The 12,309-nt window shown below is 47.6% G+C and overlaps 1 pseudogene; it reads right to left on the reverse strand.

Moving 5' to 3' along the window:
• LOC148474660 (fatty-acid amide hydrolase 1-like) overlaps positions 1 to 9,945 on the reverse strand; it is a 42,968-nt pseudogene extending 33,023 nt beyond the window's left edge.
• Positions 9,946 to 12,309: the final 2,364 nt, after the last annotated feature.

A 12,309-nucleotide genomic window follows, 5' to 3' on the forward strand; every position in this document is an offset into this window, starting at 1 on the left:
ACCGTCGTATGGTGTGTACCCAGCTTTAGAGGCCATTTTCTGCTCCTCTTAAAATATATCATTGATTACAATCTGTCACATGACCTCAATAACAGCACTAATATAGATATGTTTTATTAATACAGAATACTAACAATTTATTAATATATTGTTTTAAGAAACAAGTGGCCCTGTGTGCAATACTCGCTAGTACCCTCCCCCTTTTTGTTGTGTCTCCATTTCTCCTCGCCCCCCCAAAAAAACAATCAATCAATCAATCAGTAGTTTATAATAAAATAAAAATCTGAATTTACTTAAAAGTTCACGTTAGCATTAGCAGCACAAACCTTTATCAGTGAGGGTCCGAGGGACAGGAGCCAGGAGATGCAAGAATAAACTATATTAATAAGTAGGCTATGAGCTGTCAATCACTGACAGTCAATGCACATCATTTCTGCACTGATTGTCAACAAGTGACAGCTCTGTATCAGTATATGTATACAGTAGTTTCTTCTTGCTGCAGTGGCTGTCATCTCTTACAGGCTGACCTTGGACCCCAGCCCTGCTGTGCTGTGTTGTGTGTGGGGGCGGAGCCGTGGTGCTGTGTGAGGGGGCGGAGCCATGGTGCTGTGTGTTCTACAACAGAAGCAGCACTTGCCGGGGCTTCTAGTGAGTGTTTGCTGCAATCTCCGACACGGGCCCCCTCCTCTCTCTCCGGTGGCCGGCAGCGCACTGAGTTGTGCGCGGCCAGCGCCGAAGTTATAGACTCTGGGCACTAGGGTGTGCCCAGAGTCTATAGAGTTTGCACAGGTCACCGGGAAAATGGGTGTGCAGTGCGGGGCCCCCCTGGACCCAGGGGCCCGGGTACCCCACACATCCTGCACCCATTGTAGATACGCCCCTGCGAGCGGTTCAGTGTCTTTGCACTTAACCCCATGCAACGACACTCCCAGACAGGCCCGGCATGGATGGTGGACTCGAGTTCATTCCTGAGTGGGAGGTGAGCAGTATTGCCGATGGAAATTTTTGCATTGAATCATGTGATAACCAGCCTACACTGTCCTATACTTGGTACCAGTACACCTGTAACTGAGTGTCCTTTTAATGTTTTTATGCAATTAAAACATTTATGCACTATGGAGCGCCCCCTATCTTTCTTTGTAATTTAGTGATATATATTTATTATATTAACAAGTATATTGGCCCTGGCATATGCTATCACCTCCCCAGCTTTGCTCCACCCTGCCCCAGCAGTGATGCAGCTGCTCGCACTGTTCTCACCCGCCTCCCTCTGATACTAGGCAGGGGAATAGCGAGGGTGGTTCCAGTGGAGCATGAGCTCTGGGCGCCAAAATGGACAGAGGGCGCCATCCAGGTTTCCCGGAATTCATGGGGCGCTGCACAGTATGACGGTCACCTGTTAGTTTTATCTCGGTTTCTTTGCTCTATATCCTAAATAAGTTACGGATTGGAGATCCGTTTCTACATTTCATGCTCCCTCAAGCTGCCCAGATTGCCTGCCCTCCGGCCCCCCCCTCCTCTGTGATCATCTTCTGTCACCTCCCCTTTCCTGTCAGATTCATTACATTCACTTCTCACCTCTTTAATTCCCTCCCCTATCTACCATGAGATCGGCTCTTTGCCCCTCCCCTCTCCGTTCTTATTGGCTTCTGTCACCACCCCTCTCCTTTTCTTATTGGCAGGTATGAGTTTTAAAAAAAGTCACTGCTTTGCTATGTAAAGTAATGAGGTGTTCCTAGGCATGACCACAAAGTGTTATTTGAAAGATCTTTTAATAGATACTGTATTAGGAGACCTGGAATAATGGTGGTAGACAGAACATGGTTAGTTGTACTCACATTAATATAGGTGCAATGTATATTTGTGAAGTAGGAGCATAGCTGAGAATGGAGCTTCCCATAGGTGTTCCCACTCCAGTGAAAGCTGCTTGGGGCAGTAATTGGAGTAATTAGCTGTGCACCCTGTGGAATCTCACTCTAGCACATGTACTCTGTCAGTTTAAGTTAAATGATCAGAATATATAATACTATCTCCTCTATTGACTAATCACAATGATTCAAATTAAATAAAAGTCAGATCCTAGGTGCTATACATAAATAAAGCAGTGCCAAAGCAGCTACCCCTTAATGTCAGAAAGTGCCTCACCAAAGCATTCTATTCTCCCAATGGGACTTCAACGCCCAATGTGATACTGCCACTTGTTGCTGTTTTTATATTCACTTCAGTATTCCCCTGCAGGCTGGCCATACCCCACTGGCACAGTTGAGTACAGGGAGGGGGCGCTACGACATGCACTTTCTCTGGGCGTCATGGTTCCACACTGCTCCTCTGATACTAGGTACCCCGTTCCCCGCGTCTGGTCCTCCTTTGCTAGGTCTGTTCCTCCGCCCTAGCAATGGGAGCGGTCAGGGCTCACACATCGGCATACACTCCGTGTGCATTGAGGAGACGGGACAGACAGTAGGAAATTATTATAGCAATATATACAGGAGGAATAGGGCTCACCTCTGTCTGCTTGAAGTTGGCTTAAATCCAGCAATTCCACAAACACTGGACGGGAGGCGAATGCTGCCAGCAAGGTCACTTCCAATACCAAGAATTGAACCTCCACCACCAATCAATGCCCCCTCCCCACCGAAAGATCCTTATACCCCCTTGGCTCTGTTATGGGGGTTTAGTGTGTGTCCATATATTGGGTTACTGGTTTCACAGCTACAGTAGGAGAAAGCGGTAGAGAGTATTATGTAATAGTACATAGCATTGGAATAAATTCCTAATACAGAAAATGTATATAATCGATGTCTGATTAGAATATTCAGCAAAGGGTGGAAATTATATATTATGTGCATATAAGAGTTTCATATAACAAGAGTAGATTTTACAGTCCAGTGTTCTCCATGCAGACTGTTGGTAAAGAGTTGTGTATGCATTACCTTACCCATGATCCTCTGCCAGTAGTGGATGGACATGTGTAAATCCTGTTTAAATCCCCTTTAACCGGGTACACACTAGATGATATTGTGGATCGGACTATATATCGTCCACATCGGGCAGTGTGCAACCAATATGTCACTGACGATGCTGGCTCCTGGGCATCGGCAGCGTAGTCACCCATCGGACCTGCATGCAGGTCCGACAGGCAATATCGTCAACTGGGGGCCATGCTGCCGAATGGCCCCCGAAGTCACTCCCGGCATACTCACTTGCCGATGTCAGAACTGCCACCTGGATCCGCCTTACTTGACATCAGCTGGGTGCTCATCGTTAAGTGTGTAGCCAGTATAAGACTGTGCACTGCTTAGTGGACTGAGCCCCATAGTAAGGGTGACTGTTAGCTGCACTCCAGGGCAAGGAACAATAAATGATCTTTCCAATCCCATGGGATTTATGTGTGAAGAGTGTGAGATAATAGAAGTGCAATGAATTGAGTTTAAGTAGTTTAAAATCCAACCCCAACCAAACTACTAAGAAGTCTATATCAGTATGATCAGTGCCTCAATGGAGTTCAAGCCCAACAGGATAGTTCTGACCTTGTCTGACTGGATGGACGAGGAGATGAGGACTAATAGTACAGATACAGGACCCGAATATAAGTCACACTCAGGTCCAAATGCGACCACATTCAGAATATTGACTGTGTATGGGCAGTCAGCTACATATCACGAGAATCAGGCTTACAGAGAGAGAGCAGCAGATACGAGATACAATAAGCAGAGTTTCAAGTGGGAGATGAGCTGAGCTAGACACATGTGGAACTACAGCAGTGTTTCCCATCCTCAGTCCTCAGAGTTCCCTAACAGTACGTTGTACAGACTAGAAGATCTGGAAAACATGCACTGTTGATGGTCCCCGAGGACTGAAGTTGGGAAACTTGAACTATAGAGATACTGGGGCTGATGTAGATTTGGACACATTTTGTGCAGTTTGCATGGGATGAGTCTGAGCCACGTGGAACACTGAATAGGCAGCTAGGTACACTGCCATCGAGCACCCACATCACATAGACCTGTGGATAGGAACTACCAGCAAAAACAGCAGAGACTTCTTGAATTTACCATAAAAGAGTCTGAGGAACATTTGTCTTGGCAAACACAATGGCTCCTTGTTTCTTAAAAACCTTTACCGGGACGCTGTCCTCTTCCTCCACCTCATCGAGGTACTGCACAAGGCCGCAAGTGGAAGGATGGCCCTGAAAATCCAACAAAGGTGCTGTTAAAAGGGCGTCCGTGCTTCACAGGTGAGTCAGTTTGAGCCTTTTATTAAAGGTTCTATTCATTATCACTTATTTTTACAAAAGCAGGTGAAAATTTAAATTTTCACCTGCTTTTGTAGAAAATACGTTTTCAGGCCATCCATCAAAAAGGTAATGCAGGAGACATCACAGATATGTCCTACTTACCCTCCTCTCGGGGAATGGCCCGCTGTCCCCATACACTAGTATCACATCTATCTCCTACTTACCTTCCTTCCTTCCTCTCGCGGAATGGCCCACTGTCCCCATATACTAGTATCACAGATATCTCCTGCTTACCCTCCTCTTGGGGAATGGCCCGCTGTCCCCATACACTAGTATCACATCTATCTCCTACTTACCTTCCTTCCTTTCTCTCGCAGAATGGCCCTCTGTCCCCATATACTAGTATCATAGATATCTCCTGCTTACCCTCCTCACGGGGATTGGCCCGCTGTCCCCATACACTAGTATCCATCCTCTCAGGGAATGGTCCGCTGTCCCCATACACTAGTATTACATCTATCTCCTACTTACCTTCCTTCCTTCCTCTCGTGGAATGGGCCGCTTTCCCCATATACTAGTATCACAGATATCTCCTGCTTATCCTCCTCTCAGGGAATGGCCCGCTGTCCCCATACACTAGTATCACATCCTCTCGGGGAATGGTCCGCTGTCCCCATACACTAGTATCACATCTATCTCCTACTTACCTTCCTTCCTTCCTCTCATGGAATGGGCCGCTTTCCCCATATACTAGTATCACAGATGTCTCCTGCTTATCCTCCTCTCAGGGAATGGCCCGCTGTCCCCATACACTAGTATCCATCCTCTCGGGGAATGGTCCGCTGTCCCCATACACTAGTATCACATCTATCTCCTACTTACCTTCCTTCCTTCCTCTCGTGGAATGGACTGCTTTCCCCATATACTAGTATCACAGATATCTCCTGCTTATCCTCCTCTCAGGGAATGGCCGCTGTCCCTATATACTAGTATCACAGATATCTCCTGCTTATCCTCCTCTCAGGGAATGGCCCGCTGTCCCCATACACTAGTATGAGGAGACAAATTCATTGAGCGCCGGAAATACTATATTTTTGGAGATTGCCTGCGGGAGCATTCGCCATCTTCAGATGATATTTGCTCCCGCTCGCAGCGCACACCTCGCTCCTCCATATTGGAAGGAGTTCCGGGTTGCAAAGAGGGATCCGAAACCCCTGTTTGGCTGCTTCCGCCAGACGCCGGGGCTTTTTTGCGCGAGTGTGAACTCTAGTTCACGTAGGCGCACTAGTTTCACTGCTCCTAAAGACTCGGAGAGACAGGAGATTTTTGGATCAGCTGTTTCCGCGTCGGAGCAATGATGATTTGCTTCGGCACTTGCTGCAAGTTGGATTGTTATATATTGGGTTATCTGATGGTATAGTAGTGAGTGTGTACCAAATTATAATTTACAATTTTTACATTATTTAGGCACTAAGATCCTGATTCAGAATTTCCCTCAAGGCTGCCGAAGCTGCTGCCACATTGTGTGGTCTAAAATAAATGCAAATCTTCTTCTGTATTCAAATTTGGCAGAACCACCCCTATCCGTCTGTTGGTGAAAGCAGTCGTCATCACTATCAGCACGCATTAACACCAGCCCGATACCTGCACGTTCATTTGTGAATAGCCCACAATACAGCCTACATGCCCCCAGCCCCCCCCCCTCCCCCCGGGACACTCAGATGAGTGGTAGTCCAGTGCAGATGAGAATAGTCAGTAGCATGGGAGGGGGAGGAGGTGACAAAGTGGGAGGAGCACAAAAGCAGGGTTCCAGTCAATAGATAGATATCATTCTAACCTGCTACATGCTCCTTCCTCCCCATCTACCCCATCTGTGTCACCCCTGTTTGTCTTCTCCTCCCTTTTAAAGTGTAAGCTCTTACGAGCAGGGCCCTCTACCCTCTTGTGCTTCTCCCTACTTTAGTTTCATCTACTTCTTACTCACCACAAGGGCACCTAACACTTGGTTGCTTATGCTCTGTTGCAGAGCTGTAACTAGACTGTTTGGTGCCCTGTGCCAAAAAGAGCATTGGCGCCCCCCTCATTTTTCAAATAATGCACCCAAAAAAGGGCCATGGCTTCATGGGGAAGGGCCAGGGATGAGATAGGAGAGGCCAGGAGATGCTGGGGATGAAATAAGAGGAAGAATGATAATAAACAGAAATTTGACAGGCCCAAACAGCGCCCCCTGACCTGTGGTGCCCTGTGCGATGGCACCGGCCTCACTACCCTAGCTACGGCCCTGCTCTGTTGCTTATCTGGGTGTTATGGTCGCTAATGTAGCAATATATATTATCCATGTCCTGGTCCTGTATTGTATTGTTCTGTAAGTCGCTTGTCTACAATTTGTTTATGTACTTGGTAAGGCGCTGCGGAACATTTGTGGCACCATATAAATAAATGATAATAATAATAGCTATGAAAAAGGTTGACAATGTTAAACAGGCAATAGGTTGACAAGGACAAAAGGTCAACACAGAAAAGGTCAACATGGATAAAGGTTGACAAGGTCAAGATGTTGACACTAATATGGTCGGCACTTTTTTTTTTTTTTAAGGTTAGACACTTTCCGGATGGTTAGGGATAGGCAGTTGAAGGGACCATTTGGGTTACGCACTTACCTCGACGGTTACGGTTAGGCACCATGAGGGAGAGTTAGGTACCAAGAGGAGGGTTACAGATAGGGTTTAGAAAATAAATGTCTACTATTTTTGTGTTAACCATTTGACCCTGTCGACATTTTGTACCTGTCGACCTCCATCCATGTTAACCTTTTCTGTGTTGACCTTTTGTCCCTGTCAACCTATTGTCTGTCTAACATCTGTTGGTTATCTTATTCTTGACTATCTTTTATACCAAGCCCAGGTGACAGTCAGAGGAAGAGCAGAGAAGATGAGAGGGAGTGTGTTCTGAGATGGGGTCGGAGATGTAGCAGTGGGAGAAGTGATGCCCTGTGACATAATATATAATATAATAGTTACCTGATAACCGACATGTTCCTTTATAGAGATGGGGATTCCGTACAGTGGACCCTTTTCCTCTTTCTCTAGAAGTCCTTTGAGCTGGGCCTCTATGTCCGGCATAAAAAAGGTCACGCAGTTCAGATTGTCATTTACTTCCAGCGCCTGTGTGAGAAGACATTAATCAGAGTCTAATGCGATCACTTTACTTATACATATCGCAGGGACGGGATCCTATCGGAGCCCCCTGTCCCTGTCTGTGAAGATTGATACTTCTGGATGATACTTAATTGTTATTGGCGCGAATAGCGGAGATAAGAAATTATAATTATTGGGTCATAAGCCCAATAATTAATAAATGAGCCCCTTAATGAAGCAAAGAATGCTCATGTATCATTGCTTCCCTTGTCTGCATAGTTACAGGTATGAGGCAGGCTTATGCTGTGTCCATGCAATAGATCAGTGCTGAATCCAATGCAACAAATGTATCTATAACTGTATTAGTGTATCATACGGATCCCAAAAATGGAGACTAAAAGCAATTGAAGGGACCTCCTGTCTGGTCCATATAGTCACTTGGAGGTGGTGGGGGGGAGGGGCAGTCCTTCAGAGACTATTCCATTCCTATTAGGCGAGTTTTGGGGAATGGATGAACAGAGATGTAGTTACCTTGCCTGCTGTTTAAATCTCGGCGGAATATCGACAGCCGGCGCCCCAAACATAAGTATAGAGGGGCCTGGTTACGTGTTAGCCATGGGGGGAGGGTTAGGTTTAGGCACCACGGGGGGATAGGGTTAGGCTCCGGGACACACACACACACACAAAATCTCAGCTAGCTTAATATAGTTGTATTCTGTAGCACTCAATAGAAAGCAATCAGTTTATGTTCTGTTGGGTTGGGTACAGGATGCCAGTGGTAAGGATACAGACAGCGACATCCCGACAGACTCCCGACGCGTACAGCCAGAGCCGGCCCTAACCAGTTTGATGCCCTAGGCAAGATTTTGGGTGATGCCCCTAGCACCATCGCTAGTTCCGCCTCTGACCCAGCACCCCTCTCCAAGCACAGCACCTATCAACCAGCAGCACAGATCACAGCAGCAGTCAGCAACATCCATCACCCCATACCCATTGCAATCCTCATCCACAGACATTTTAGTGCCCTGTGCCAGCAAGAGCATTGGCGCCCCCACTCCCTTGTTTGTCTCAGGTTACTGGACTCCGCAAAGGTCCATTGTAGGAGGAGCTGCTGTGGCTGGGCATGCCCAGCAGCCCTCCTCCAGTGGCAATTTTTTTTACTGCCCGCTGTCTCTGCTCCCCAGTCCCGCTGCTGCCAGCTGTATGAGCTGCCGCCCAATCAGAGCTGAGCTGAGACCTCCGATCGCGTTAGGACAGCAAGAGCAGAGGTGCGTCCACCTGTCCCAGTCCCTTCATTTCCTGCTGTGAAGCTGAATTGGCCCTAGGCTTGGAATGCATGCCCCTAGGTATTTATTTAATTTGTCTATGCCTAGGACCGGCTCTGCGTGCAGCTAAGTACCCTAACCCACCGTTCCCGCAGCCTAACCCTCCCCTCCCACAGCCTAACCTTAACCCTCCCCTAGTACCTAACCCTAAACCTAGCCCTTTCCCTAACCCTAATACTCAGCATCGGGATGTCAGCTGTTAGGATTCTGGAACCGGGATTCCTACTGCTGTCTGGATTCCGGCGCAGGATTCTGACCACCAGCATGCTGACTGCCGTGACGCAGGCAACTTCCCATTCAATCTACTGTGAGTATCATTTCATTATTGTTGCTGATCAATACTATAACACAAGGTTGCCGACATTTAGCTCCCACCTTCCGGGAGGGAGCTGTCAGGCTTCCACACGGAGGGCGTAATGCGGCAAAAGGGGGCGTGGCCCAGCAAATGATGCATCATTGTGGCCCCGCCCCCTCTTCACAATGCCGAGATTAATGGCATTGTGAAGCAGGGGGCGGGGCCACGAAGACACGATTCAGCGCAAATCTCGTCACTTCCCCCCTCCCCCCACTGCCGAGGTTTATACAGACGGGTCGCTGGGGCCGATTAATGTGGACCAGTCTCACAAACTGCTATACCATGTTGAATTAATACTTTGCCTGCTTAAGCTGCACAGACTGTGCGCTAAACTGCAATCTCCATATATGCACTCTTATGTCACAAACTTCTGAGAATACTTATGGAATATTTATTACTTATGCATACAGTATGTCTGCTTAATGTTAGGCCTGATTTACTAAGAAATGGGTTGTCAAAACTACCAGTCATCTGCGCCTTTGACTGATTTAAAACAGCTATAGTCTGGTTTAGAATTTATTTCTATTGCTATTGTGGGTTTCCGACTTAAAAAAGTTCATCAAGCGAAACGCGCTTATCTAATAGAGCAGGAATCTCACTACTGACATCACGAGTGATGTCAGTAAGGCCGCCCACAAATGGCAGGCGTTCCCTCAGAAACGCCTCCGTTTGTCCGGCCACCCCCCCTCCCCGCCTACAAAACGGGGCACGCCGTCGATCAACATCGACAGCCGCCCCGTTTGTAGCGAACTCCGGAGTGCAGTGCGCAGTGCCCCACCATCGACCCACTTGCGAGCACATGGCGCTCGCGAGCGGGTCTGCATCAGGCCCTGTAAACAATTTTTAAACCACTGAAATATCACATGTGATGTGCATGTGAACATGCACTATGGTATATAATTAAAATCATTGGATTAATTGAGCTATATAGTGACCAAGCTGTATTCAGCAACTATTTGTAAGAGAACATAAGCTAATAGCTTAGGCAAAAGTTTGACTGCATACCATCTACCAGTGTAAAGGCTCGGTGAATAATTCATAAAAGGATTTCGGTACTATAGAAGCAGAACAATGGTGCACAAACCGCAGACCGTGGAAAGCGTACAGCCTGTGGCCTATGGCAACCGCTCGAAGCCCGCCATCCTCTGTTCAGATCTACCCTGATTATATTAATAAGAGTAGGCCTGTCAGGCAGTCACTAGTTGGCGCATCCCATCAGTAACTTGTCTGTAACAGGAAGCCTTTGCAGCAAATTAGATCAGTTGCCAGGTTGCAGAACTCAGTCTCACATTTGGTGATCTCACCAGACTGAGATGTCTATTTACTAAGCAGTGTTAGGAGACAGAGTGAAAAGTGATAAGAAAGGGATAAGGTACCAGCCAATCAGCTCCCAACTGTCATTTTTCAAACACAGCCTGTGAGATGACAGTTGGGAGCTGATTGGCTGGCACCTTATCACTTTCTTATCAGACCCCTGTGTTCCTGCACACGTGTGCATGGCATGCAGGATCATGCTAAAGAGCAGAGTCCTTTCCGGGACAGACACATCCCAATGGGCAGTGCCAGGCTGCACCAACCTTTCTGGATAAACGTATATATTAGCTTTTCTAATACCGGTATAAAAGACAGTCTAGGATGCACATGTAACATAACATATAAAAGTAGTTTATATAAAGCTGTTTAATTGTTTTTAGGCTTAAGATCATAGTGATCTGTGCAGTGATTCTCCCAAACTCACCTGCCTCAAGCAGGTCTATTGTCTGGTCGATATTTGGATGCTTCTCGGTCAAATTCAGAACCGACCGTTAGTAAATCTCCATCATCTATGTAAAGTTTTGATGGTCATTCCGATGTTCTAAACTGCTCTATAGTTACATTTTTGGCCGATTTGGCATCGATTTTGACTTCAATAAATCTCTGATTTTCAAACTAGCTACCAAATTGCACAAAAATGCTAAATTGCCCATTAGAAAATTTACCCCATACAGTAATTTGCTGACAAAAGCCATAAACAGTAACCACAAGCCACCCTCAAATTTTAATCTCAGTTATCTGAAAGACAACAATAGGAGCAGGGAGTTGTGATTCTGGATACACAGGGACAGTGGCGGGCTGGGCCGGGGGGCAGGGTGCCAGATGCCCCCCGGGCCGGTACAATTGCGTGGCACTAGGGCCGCAGGCCGTAAGCTCCTTCCCGGAGTCAGCTGCTTCACTCACTCACCCTCCCCGTCACCGCACCACTTGATGAGGAAGCAGCTGAGACGGGAAGCAATCGGGAAGCCGACTGCCTATATACCGGCAGCCGGCTTCCCGACTGTCTTATCCCGGCAAGGGTGAAATGCCGAGCGTCTAGATGTAGACGCTCGCATTTCCCAGAACGCCGGGAGACCGGCATCACGATTGTGATGCCGGGCGCCGCGAGTGGACAGCCGCGGGGGGGAGGTTTAGGTTTAGGGCTCCCGGGGGGGACTTAGGGTTAGGCACTTAGAGGGGGGATTAGGGTTAGGCACTTGGGGGGGAAGTTAGGGTTAGGCACCCCTAAGGAGGGTTAGGGTTAGGGGGGTTAGGTTAGGTTAGTGGATACTTACCTATCCACGATCAGGATTTCCAGCGCTGTCGGGCTTCCGCTGCGTCGCACTCTGCTCCTGTCGGGCTGCCGCTGACGGGAATCGAACCGCTGGCCATGCGGCCAGCAGTATTTCATACCCATTCCGCTGAGACAGGAGCCAGCAGCAACCAATACATGCCCTGTGAGCCGAGAAGGTCTCACGCAGACGCGATCCAACTCCTCACTGCACCGACACTGTGAGAGCCGCAAACTCCGGCCAATTAGCAGAGAAGATGGAGGCCAGGCTGTTTTTCTACAAACAACAGCCCAGGTGGAGATCCTGGAGACCTGGACTCCCGCTGCATCTCCTCCAGGACCGCAAGGTACAGTTAATAACTGGCTGCATGCAGTGACCCCTGGCTCCTCAGCTCTCATACTCCAAAGAGACCTGCTGCATAACATCTTGCAATAAAGCTGTCAATCATTCACCTTGAACATGCAGCAGAGTGACTGTAATGCATATAGATGAGCAAGCATCTAGTGGTTATGCAAATTTTGGTACCATAAAGAGCCCCAGAAGCATGTATTTGGTGACTGGCAGGGCTTTCTGGGACTTGTAGTTCTTCTGCAGTAGGGGAAATGTAGTTAGCTGAAGCTTTGTCTTATTTCTAATCCTTCTTGAAAATAGACTTCCTGCACTCTACCAG

Source organism: Taudactylus pleione, unplaced genomic scaffold (genome assembly GCF_031769625.1).
Source record: "Taudactylus pleione unplaced genomic scaffold, aTauple2 ptg000824l, whole genome shotgun sequence".
Classification (NCBI taxonomy): domain Eukaryota; kingdom Metazoa; phylum Chordata; class Amphibia; order Anura; family Myobatrachidae; genus Taudactylus; species Taudactylus pleione.